Genomic DNA, 10,641 nt, shown 5'->3' on the forward strand with positions numbered 1-10,641 from the left:
AGACTTACAGTAGGTTAACTATAAAATTTTCTGTTTCAAGGTTATCAGCTCTTCACAGGATACTGTCTCATGACTAGTACCTTTTGATAGGCGAAGATTCTGCCATTTTCAAGCAAATGTAGATTCTGGAAGAATTCTAGTTGCAGTGTCTGGAGAGAAAAAACAGACTGGAAAGCACTTGAATGTACACAGTCAAATCAGGCTCAATCACAGCCTGTATGGAGTCCCCAAAACCCACCAAGAGCAAACCCTGAAATGCAGTGAGGAAGTCAGAGCACTAGTCAGTGTGGCCTCCCCCATCCCAAACAAGAAATCTTAGGTCATCAAAAATATTCCTTACTTTATATCTCTCTTCCTTCTTGCATCATTCTCTTTCTTTACCGCCTCTCTCTTCTACTGTCTTTTTTCTCTTTGTCTTTCTTATTTCCCCTCATTCTTTTTTTTTTTTTTTTTTGTGGTTTTTGGGTCACACCCGGCAGTGCTCAGAGGTTATTCCTGGCTCCAGGCTCCGAAATTGCTCCTGGCAGGCACGGGGGACCATATGGGGTGCCGGGATTCAAACCGATGACCTCCTGCATGAAAGGCAAACGCCTTACCTCCATGCTATCTCTCCGGCCCCATTTCCCCTCATTCTTATTGTGGTTTTGTTTGCTTAGGTTTGGTTTTTGGCAGGCCAGGATGAAAGGTGCTGAAATTTAATGATGGCTCTGCACTCACGAATCACTTCTGAAAGTACTTGGAGGGAATGTATGAGATGTCAGGGTTTGAAGGAGGATTCTCGACTTCCAAGGCAAGTGCCCTCTCCATTATACTGTAGCTCTGCTCCCTGTCTCTGTGTTTGACTTAATATGAACCAGTAGCTACTTGTAATAATGTGTTTTTATATGCAGTTAGTAAATTCTTTGCTATCTAAAGATTGTAGTGATTCAAATTTCTAAATAAAATGTTCTGTCTCTTTATAAATAATTGATAGAAATTATATATAAATTTGCCCAAATTGTCTGGGAGTAGAGTTAACTTTTTGCTTACATTACATTGGTAGAGTCATTCCCTTTATTCTCTCCACAAAAAGTTCTGTTTCCTCTTTCTCTTCTACATTAAACTGAACACAATGAAGAACATTTTCTCACATAGGTGACTCTCCCATAAACGTTGCTAATTTTGTCTCCGTTTCTTTCTGTGTCTTGATGTCTCAGGGAGGAGCCGGAAAGATAGAGAAGCCTGCACACGGCAGATCCAGAGTTGATAGCTGCCACTACATTTGGATGCTGTTTCCCACCCGGAGTGATCGATGAGTGCAAAGCCAAGACTAACAGTGAACAGAGAAGGGTTTGTTCCAAAAAATATAATAAATAATTGAAGTCCCAGACCACCTCACAAGAGGACAAAACAAATTTTATCTTGGAGTCAAGTGTCTGTAATGAGTCTTCTTGCTCAGAGGAATGAGCTCCCCTCTTTCAAATGACAGTGTACAGACTGACAGAATATTATTCAGGGAGGTGACAGTAGGAGCAATCATCTTACCAGTGACTCTCTTTGGAACACTAGGAAATTTCTCTCTTCTCTACCATTACCTGCTCCTTCACTGCACTGAAGGCCAAGTGAGACCCATAGACTCGATTCTCTTGCACCTGACAATTGCTAACTCTTTGGTCATTGCTTTACCTGGAGTTCACCAGATAATAGAAACTTTAGGGCTGAAAAATGTCCTCGGTGACTTTGAATGCAAAATTCTTTTGTATATATATATAGAGTGGGCAGGGGCATGTCCTTTGTCACCTTCTGCCTCTTGAGTGTCTTCCAGGCCATTATGATCAGCCCCAGGGACTCCTGCTGGATGGGTCTGAAACTCAAAGCCCAACAATATATCTCTGTCTCTGTTTCTCTTTCCTGGGTACTACACATGTTTGTTAATCTCATTTTTCCTATGCACTTAGTAGAAATATCAAGCAAGTGGAGCATGAAAAATTTCACAAAGAAAAAAAATTGGGGGTACTGTTATATTACTTATGATGAGAAAATCAACGGCCCAGTCTATTCAGCATTAATCGCATTGCCTGAAATTGTGTTTTCTGCGCTCATAGTCTGGGCTAGTAGCTCCATGGTTCTTTTCCTGCACAGGCACAAGCAAAGAGTCCAACACATTCACAGGAATCATGATTCCTCCAGATCCTCAGTTGAGACCAGAGCCATTCAAAGAATCCTTGTTATAGTGAGCTCCTTTGTGTTTTTCTACACAGTCTCCTCCCTCTTTAGTATGCTTTTGGCTCTATTTTATGATACAAATGAGTGGTTATTAAGTGCCACAAGCATCATTTCTCTATGTTTTCCTACTTTGAGCCCCTTTCTGGTCATGAGATATGATGTCACTGTCTTCAGACTATCTTTTACCCTGATCATGACTAAGAGATCCCATGGTCATAGCCCTAAATCTTCAAAACATAGGTTTTGGGAAACTATTCAGTGGTTAACTCAAGCATGTAGATTTCTTCAAGCATATGACCTAAAAACTTAGAATGTGAACAAGTCACAATGAGATATAATCAGTCACATTATAAGCTATTGAGTTTTATCTGTGGTAATGTGGGATCACAGCAGTGTAGGGGAATCAACAAAGCCTTTAAGATATTCCTTAGCATCATCAAATATTGCCTGAGCATAATGAAGCCAGTTGGGTTCCAGCTCCTCACCCTGAATCAAAGTAGATGACCAAATGGCCATTGTACCTTTGGGAGACCACTGGAAAGTGAGTAGTGAGATGTGACTTATTGGTCCACTGATTGCCCACTGACGTTCCATGATGCTTCTCATGTATGTGCATACTCTAGACAGAGCCAGGAACCATTGTGTTTTGCAGGTAGATTATATTAACAAAGAAAAACAGGATGGAAGAAATAGGAAGGATGGAAAGGCATTTTGTTTCATAAAGCCAATCCAGGTGTGATTCCCTGTATCACCTGTGGCCAGGGACCCAGCATGATGAGTGATAGCGATGATCCCTGTGCAGAGAGGCAGGAGTAAGCACTGAATGCAATGGCATGTGCCCCCCACCCAAAAAAGCAAAAACAAAAGCAATGAATCAAAAGAGCCTTGTAAGAGAGAGAGAGAATCTTTCATTGGAAAAGTGATCAAATATTTCATGAAAAAAAACTAAGGTGTTGGGTTACACCTTATTTATTTTTAAGTAAATAATTTCTTTATTTAAACACTGATTACAAACATAATTGTAGTTGAGTCTCAGTCATGACAAGTATACCCCCCTTCACCCGTGCAACGTTCCCATCACCAATGCCCCCATCTCTTCCCACCCCCACCCCTGCCTTTCTTCAAGACAGGCTTTTTACATCCCTCACTCACTGATATTGTTATGATAGTTCTCAGCATAGTCATTTCTCTAACTGCACTCACCACTCTTTGTTGGTGAGCTTCATATCTTGAGCCGGTCCTTCCAGCCCTCATCTCTGGGAATTATTTCACCATCTTTCATTTTTTCTTAAAAGCCATAGATGAGTGAGACTATTCTGGGTTACACCTTATTTAACCTAAAACAAAGGTCATCCCTGGGTTTTTTTGCACGTTTGTTTACAACTTGGATTTATCCCAAAACAGAGATTATCTTACTTGTAAACCTGGGCAGACGGGCTCAGGATAACCTGTCCTTACTGCCCTACTCAGGGCTGGTCTCTGTACCCAATAAAAACAGCAATTGTTTTGGTTTGGCTATTGAAGTCGTTGTCTCCATTTATACTTACTTTTCTTCTTTTCTTTTCTTCCTTTATGTGCTCTGCCACAGTTTTTATTTCAATACCATGGCTTTTATGTGATGCTTATCTCCCCCCCCCCTGGAGTGCTCACTGGATACTTTATTTGACACTTCTTATTGTACTGTTGTGGTGTTTCACCCTCTTTTTCCCCTTCGTATCTCAAACCTAGGATGAGAACCTCTGGACTCCACCCATGTTCGGAGTATTTGATTTTTTCCCCCAGTTTATTACTTTTCTCTTCTTCAAACAAAACCACATAACCTGAACTATCTAGACCTGCCTCTCAATTAGAGGGGGTAATAAGGGAGGTACCAAGACCAAACAGGGCTAAGCCCACTTAGTAGTAAGGTAGGCACTGAGGGGACCACTTATTCTAGCAGCCCTGTGGGGGAGGGAAGAGGATATGGGAGGTAGGACAGGAATGGAGGTGGAGGGAGGACAATTCGGTGGTGGGAATTCCCCTGATTTTATGTTAATATGTACCTAAAATATTATTGTCAATGATATGTAACCCACTATGATTAAAATAAAAATTATATTATTAAAAAATAAAACAGCAATTCTAGCAGGCAGCTGGCTCTCCATGTGAGGTAGAAGACTGCCAGATTATATATGTTTCCCATTCAGCCTTATTTCATGTGCGACACTGATTCAGACTCATTCACCTGAGGTTGGAGATACAGAGCATAAGATGATTTTATTACTAAGGCTCTGGTCATAAAACACCAGAGCCAAACTTGACTCACGGAGAACTAGGCAGGAAGAAAGGCATATTTTCTTTGACCTCAACTAAAATCAAGTCCTGAAACTCACTGAAAGGGACAAACTTCAAGACCTAAAGATGTATGTCTGTATCATCTCCTCTTCAGGATTTATTGTTCAGTCTATCCCCTTATTCCCCATATTCTGGTTACCAGCAGATTCAGGTGCTCGATTCTTTTAAGCTTCAGAGTTGAGGGTTGAAACTAACATTGCACATGGTACACACTTCACTTCACACTTGCCCAGGAGAAAGACCTTTCTTAGATCCTTTTAGTTCACTATGTCTCACACCTGCTACTTGGAAAGATGACAGTTCCGCAAGGTCTGGTTGACCATCTTGGGAGATAATGTTGGTGGATATGTTTGGAACCAGTGGTCCAAGCATGTGATAAAGAATCTCATTTGGAGGTTTATGATAAATATTTGGCCCTGTTAAAAGCACATATGTTTGTATGTAGGAAAATCAGAAGAGGTTAGGCTAATGCATGGGGAACTAGATATTTCATCTAAGAGAGAGAGAGACAGAGAGAGAGAGACAGAGAGAGAGTGTGTCCTAGGCTGTCAAAAAGTATAGCTCTAAATCTTGTGTTAAGACCCTTTTGATCCTGCCACAAGCAATGTGAGAGCTGTTCAAAGTTTAACTCTAACAGGTAAGACCCACCTAGGATTATACTAGAAAGGAGAGGACTGAATCTCCTTTGTACAAGGCCTTGTCATAATCACTCATTGATGAGGCAATTGTGTATAAGCTCAAGACATTAAGGAATAGTAGAGATTCTAAGACTTTGAAGACCAAGAAAGTACCTTACCTGATCCTCAGGAAGAACCAGTGTTTACCTGAAAATATATGAGAAGAACTTCTCAGAAAAAGACCATCCCTAGAGATTTAGCCTAGATATGGGCTTTCAGATACTGTCATTTTCTTCCTGTACAAGCACATCAGACCTGCCCTTTGTGGCTTCCTCCTGCCTCCAGCAAAGGACATTCAGGGATGCTCCTCAGATTTGTGGGGATTCTAGAATCTTTGCAATGTTTGTAAATATCCAATTGTTAAAAATAAAGTGTGTGCACAACTAATTGAATTCCTAAAACTTGTAAGGCAGGAAGTTTGACTGTGATACAACCGTGACACATGGTAGTTCCGAGAGGACAGGTAGCTGGGACAGATCCCGCCAATGATATTTACTGAAGGCTTTGGCTGGAAGGAGGTACTGAGGCCTTCCCAGCTATGCTCAGCCCCAGGAATCACTAGCAAGTGACTCCTGGCCTTAAGGTGGCTGGTAAGGTGGTGGGTGATATAGCCAGAACTCAGAATTGTGAACCTAGGCCAAGGCAGGGTCACCTGGGTCAGTGTTAAGGCATGGAAGCTAAGGTAATCTACATAGATTTGTTTGTTTGGGCTCTAGTTGCCAAACAACAAACAGACAACAAACACATGCAAGACACGTGTTCACAACTGTAGTCCTAAAATTCTGCATGTCCTGGGTTTTGATATGTTTCTTTTTTTATGATTTTATTAATTTAAAAAATATGGAACACTTCACGAATTTGCGTGTCATCCTTGCGCAGGGGCCATGCTAATCTCTGTATCGTTCCAATTTTAGTATATGTGCTGCCAAAGTGAGCACTGATATATCTGTTTCTTAATCAAAACCTCTGCTTTTTTTTTTTAAATATCCTTATTTAAACACTATATTTGTAGTTAGGTTTCAGTTCTAAAGAAGTTCACCAGTGCAACCTTCCCACAATCAATACACCCATCTCTCTCCTCCCTCAACCCCTGCCTGTATTTGAGACAGGCATTCTATTTTTCTCATTCACTACCATTGTCATGATAGTTGTTAGTATATTTATTTCTCTAATTGTACTCATCACTCTTTGTGGTAGGCTTCATATCTTGGGCCAGTCCTTCCAGCCCTCATCTCTGTTGTTTCTGGGTATTATTACAATAATGACTTTTATTTTTCTTACATCCCACAGATGAGAGCGATTATTCTCTCCCTCTACTTATTTCACTCATCATAATAGTTTTCATGTCCATCCATATGTAGGAAAATTTTATGACTTCATTTTCCTAATAGTTGCATAGTAGTTCATTGTATATATGTATCATAGTTTCTTCAGTCAATCATCTGTTGTTGGGCATCTGGGCTGTCTCCAGATTCTGGCTATTGTAAATAGCACTATAATGAATATTAGTGTTCAAAAAGTTTTTTGTATTGTGTTTTTGTGTTCCTATGTTATATCCCTAGAGTGGTATACATGGATTATATAGGAGTTCAATTTCCAGTTTTTTGAGGAATCTTCACATTTTTTTCTATAAAGGCTGGACTAGATGGCATTCCCACTAGCAGTAAATGAGAATTCCCCACATCCCAGTCAGCACTGATTGTTCTGTTCTTTGTGATGTGTACCAGTCTCTGTGGTGTGACATGGTACCTCATTGTTGTTTTGATTTGCATCTCCCTGATGACTAGTGGTGTGGAACATTTTTTCATGTGCCTTTTATTCATTTCTTCTCCCCATTTTGATAGGGTTATGTGTTCTTCTCTATACCTAATGGTTCTGGGTCTGATATCAAGGTCTTTAATCCATTTTGATTTGATCATTCATGGTTTTAGATGAAGGTTCGAGTTCACATTTTTTATTTTTATTTTATTTTATTTTTTTTGGTTTTTGGGTCACACCCAGTGACGCTCAGGGGTTCCTCCTGGCTATGCGCTCAGAAGTTGCTCCTGGCTTGGGGGACCATAGGGGACCCCGGGGATCAAACCATGGTCCGTCCTAGGCTAGAGCAGGCAAGGCAGGCACCTTACCTCTAGCGCTACCGCGTCTGCCTCTCGAGTTCACTTTTCTGCATGTGTCTGACCAGTTGTTCCAGCACCATTAATTGAAGAGGCCTCTGCTGGGATTTAATATATGGATGATGAGAAAGGTTCTAAATTTTGATCCTTTATATTAAATGGATAATAACTTCCTGGGGTTTTGACATACTTATGACCTATGGGATGCCTCTATCCTGAATTTTTCTATATTTATTATATGGCCAATGCTTTTATTCTGGGCTTTGATCTATTGGTTTTGTTGATGATGCCTCTCCAGCATGGCTCAGTGACCCTGGGAAACCTAAAGGTGCTTCTTAGCCAACAGGTCCACTTGGTTCAGTGCTGGGTCCTGCTGACATGGTGCTTCTCAGGCCCCATGGAGCAGGGGACATAATAGTCACTGTACTGGTGTTTAAGATACCACTGGGGTTATATCCCATGTTGCCTTGGGTCATGAGGTATTAAGGACAAAACTCTGGACTTCGTAGAGCTGGGTGCTTGCCTGGCCTTACATTGTAAGTATTTTCAGAAACTGACCCTTTGTGCTCAGCATTATCAGAGGTCATAAACACTGGGAGCAATCAGGAATGATAGTGAAAAATTAAGTGGTAAAATCAGTCTCACACTCACTGGCCTGAGTGACTCGTCAGGGTAGAGGGAGAGAGGAAGCATCAGACAATTAGATCTTTTCTCCAAATAATATTTTGTAGAAATTTACCCCACATGCATGGAGTCAGGAACCCAGGAGCTATTCCCTGCCACTTGCTTTCTTGTCTCAGTGCAAAGGTCTGAGGTGTTGGAGCTACTCTGCCCTACAATTCAGAAATCACCAGGTCACCACAATTTTCTATCTCCAAGGCTGAACTGACGATGTTCATGTGAATGAGTGGTGCTGGGAATCCAAATTGCGTCCAACTCGTGCTTACTACATCCCATCTTCTGTGTTGTTAACCAGTTTTTTAATGACTTTTTAAAAATAAATTATTGAATTGAATCACCATGAGATAAACAAGTACAAAATTGTTCAAATGATTGAGTTTAAATCACATGATATCTAACACCCATCCCTTAACCATTGCATATTTCCCATACCCATGTCCAGTTTTTCTCCCATTTTCCCTAATGCCCACTATCTTGCCTACATCTTGTCAGGTATTATCTCTCTCTCTCTCTCTCTCTCTCTCTCTCTCTCTCTCTCTCTCTCTCTCTCTCTCTCTCTCTCTCTCTCTCTCTCTTCCTTTTCCACCCTATTTTCCCATTGTAGTTTGCACTGTAGATGTCAGAGACTACATGGATATAATGATTATTTTAAGAGAGCAGATTCATATCAGAATATTGGTAGTGGGAAGGCAGAAGTACTGGTCTAAGAGGAAACTCATTGTTTCCACGATGAAGAATGGGCATCTCTTTTCTGACCTCCCCACTTATAAGATAAAGGGTCAACCTTTTACAAGAATCACAGTGCCCCCTGGAGGCCTCAGTCTCAGATACAGGAAGCCTGAGCCTTGCTTCACAGAAGCACAAAGGAGTGATCATTTCCCACCATGCTCATCAAGGCCACAAATGACAATGTGTCTCACCTGTCAGATGTCCTCATAGCAAGGCATAAAAATACAGAACAAGGCACACATGTGCGAAGAATGAGATCAGTGAGCCCTGAAATACTACATGTGTAGGTGTAGAGTGACACAGCTGATGGGAATGAGGATCTGGTAGTAACAATAATGCCCTCCCACATCTTTCTCTTCTGTGCATGTTAGTGTTTGAGTTGACACCCAAGGCCTATGCCTAGACAATGCTGAAAGTCAAAGACTACCTCTTACAATGCAAGATGCAAAAGGGGGTTTATTTGGCCAGCCAAGTTCCAAGTTTCATCCAACCAAAGGAGTCTTGACAAAGACCCTGAGTCAAATCTTCAAGCAGTTTATAAAGAAATTGCAAGCATTAATAGAACAATCAATTCATTGCATAAATGTCTTAATTCATCACTGATTTTTCTGGCTCAACTTTGGTCATCCAGAGACACTCTCACCCTAACTTCATTTGCCAAGTGAGCCCCATCAGATAAAGCTCTCCTAACTCACTCAACCCCTAGTTTATTATTCTTCATTTCTGGAGGGAACCAATTTTGGGTTTTGTTTGTTTGTTTGTTTTGAGCCACACCTGGTGATGCTCAGGGGTTACTCCTGGCTATGCTCTCAGAAAATGCTCCTGGCTCAGGGGACCATAGGGAATGCCGGGGATCAAACCCAGGTCCATCCTGGATCAGCCACTTGCAAGGCAAATGCCCTACCACTGTGCTATCACTCCCACCCAGCAACTTTTTTTTAAATTTTATTTCTGAGTTAACTCTCTTTCTCTGACTTAGCTTAAAGTAGAAAAGTATGCTTTAATAGGATTTTGGCTTGTTTTATCATGGAGTCAGAGGACCCTTGTTCTAGGTTCTCTCATACTCTCTGCCCATACACTGGCTCCCCGGCCCTCCCAATGATCTTGATTCATCTGCTATGTCCACATACAAGGGAATTCCTCTTTTGACCTCTCCCCCACTCATAATTTGGCCTTTTATATTCTCAAATGTTAGCATCACCCTTACCTAGGTACTAGCTTCATTGATGTTTTTTAATCTGACCCTGGTCAGAACACAGAGCTACTGATTATATAGTACTTTGGGCTAATTTTTTTTTTTTTACATATACATGTTTGCTATGGATTCAGCCCCTTTCTCTCTGCAACCTTTATTTTGTTAGGGATTATGAATAAAAGGAGCCTTTATTCAAACACCTCAAGAGTATGACCCCAGAAAAATGACCAGAAACTTGTCACTGATTTCAGGCTATTAGAAACTTTCAAAAAGATATTTTGAAAAATGTCAGCTCCCCTGGCCTCCCCTGTCATTGCCACTGCAGGGGAAGTAATAATTGTAGTTCTGCAGGGAGGTGAAGTCACTACCCACAAACCTATATCAGGTCTGGCCCCCTCCCTCCCACAGGCATTAAGTACAGGGATGTTCGCAGGAGCTCCTGTGCCCGTTCTCCTGGCAGCAAGAAGTGCCCACAGCGCTGTGCCTATCAGCGCGAGGGTCAGAATCCACTGGGTAAAGGAAGGGCTGAGTAAGTGCTCATGGCTGGGACAGAAACAGATCTAGAGGCCTCTAGAAGCAGATCTCTCTCCACAGGGAGAGAGAATAATTCCTTCCTCAGTGATGGGCTAAGCTAGTAATGGGATGAGGCTCCCAGACCTGTCACCAGTTCCTGATCCTCCTGCAGGTACCTGTGATCCTCACAGAG

The 10,641-nt window shown here is 41.5% G+C and overlaps 1 non-coding gene across 1 annotated transcript; it reads right to left on the bottom strand.

Annotated features, from left to right (window-relative positions):
- Positions 1 to 6,050: 6,050 nt before the first annotated feature.
- Positions 6,051 to 6,154, bottom strand: LOC126029068 (U6 spliceosomal RNA). The gene has a single exon (XR_007502725.1). It is a non-coding gene; the product is annotated as a U6 spliceosomal RNA (small nuclear RNA).
- Between the last annotated feature and the right edge of the window lie 4,487 nt (positions 6,155 to 10,641).

The sequence above is a fragment of the Suncus etruscus genome, chromosome 14 (genome assembly GCF_024139225.1).
Source record: "Suncus etruscus isolate mSunEtr1 chromosome 14, mSunEtr1.pri.cur, whole genome shotgun sequence".
Classification (NCBI taxonomy): Eukaryota; Metazoa; Chordata; class Mammalia; order Eulipotyphla; family Soricidae; genus Suncus; species Suncus etruscus.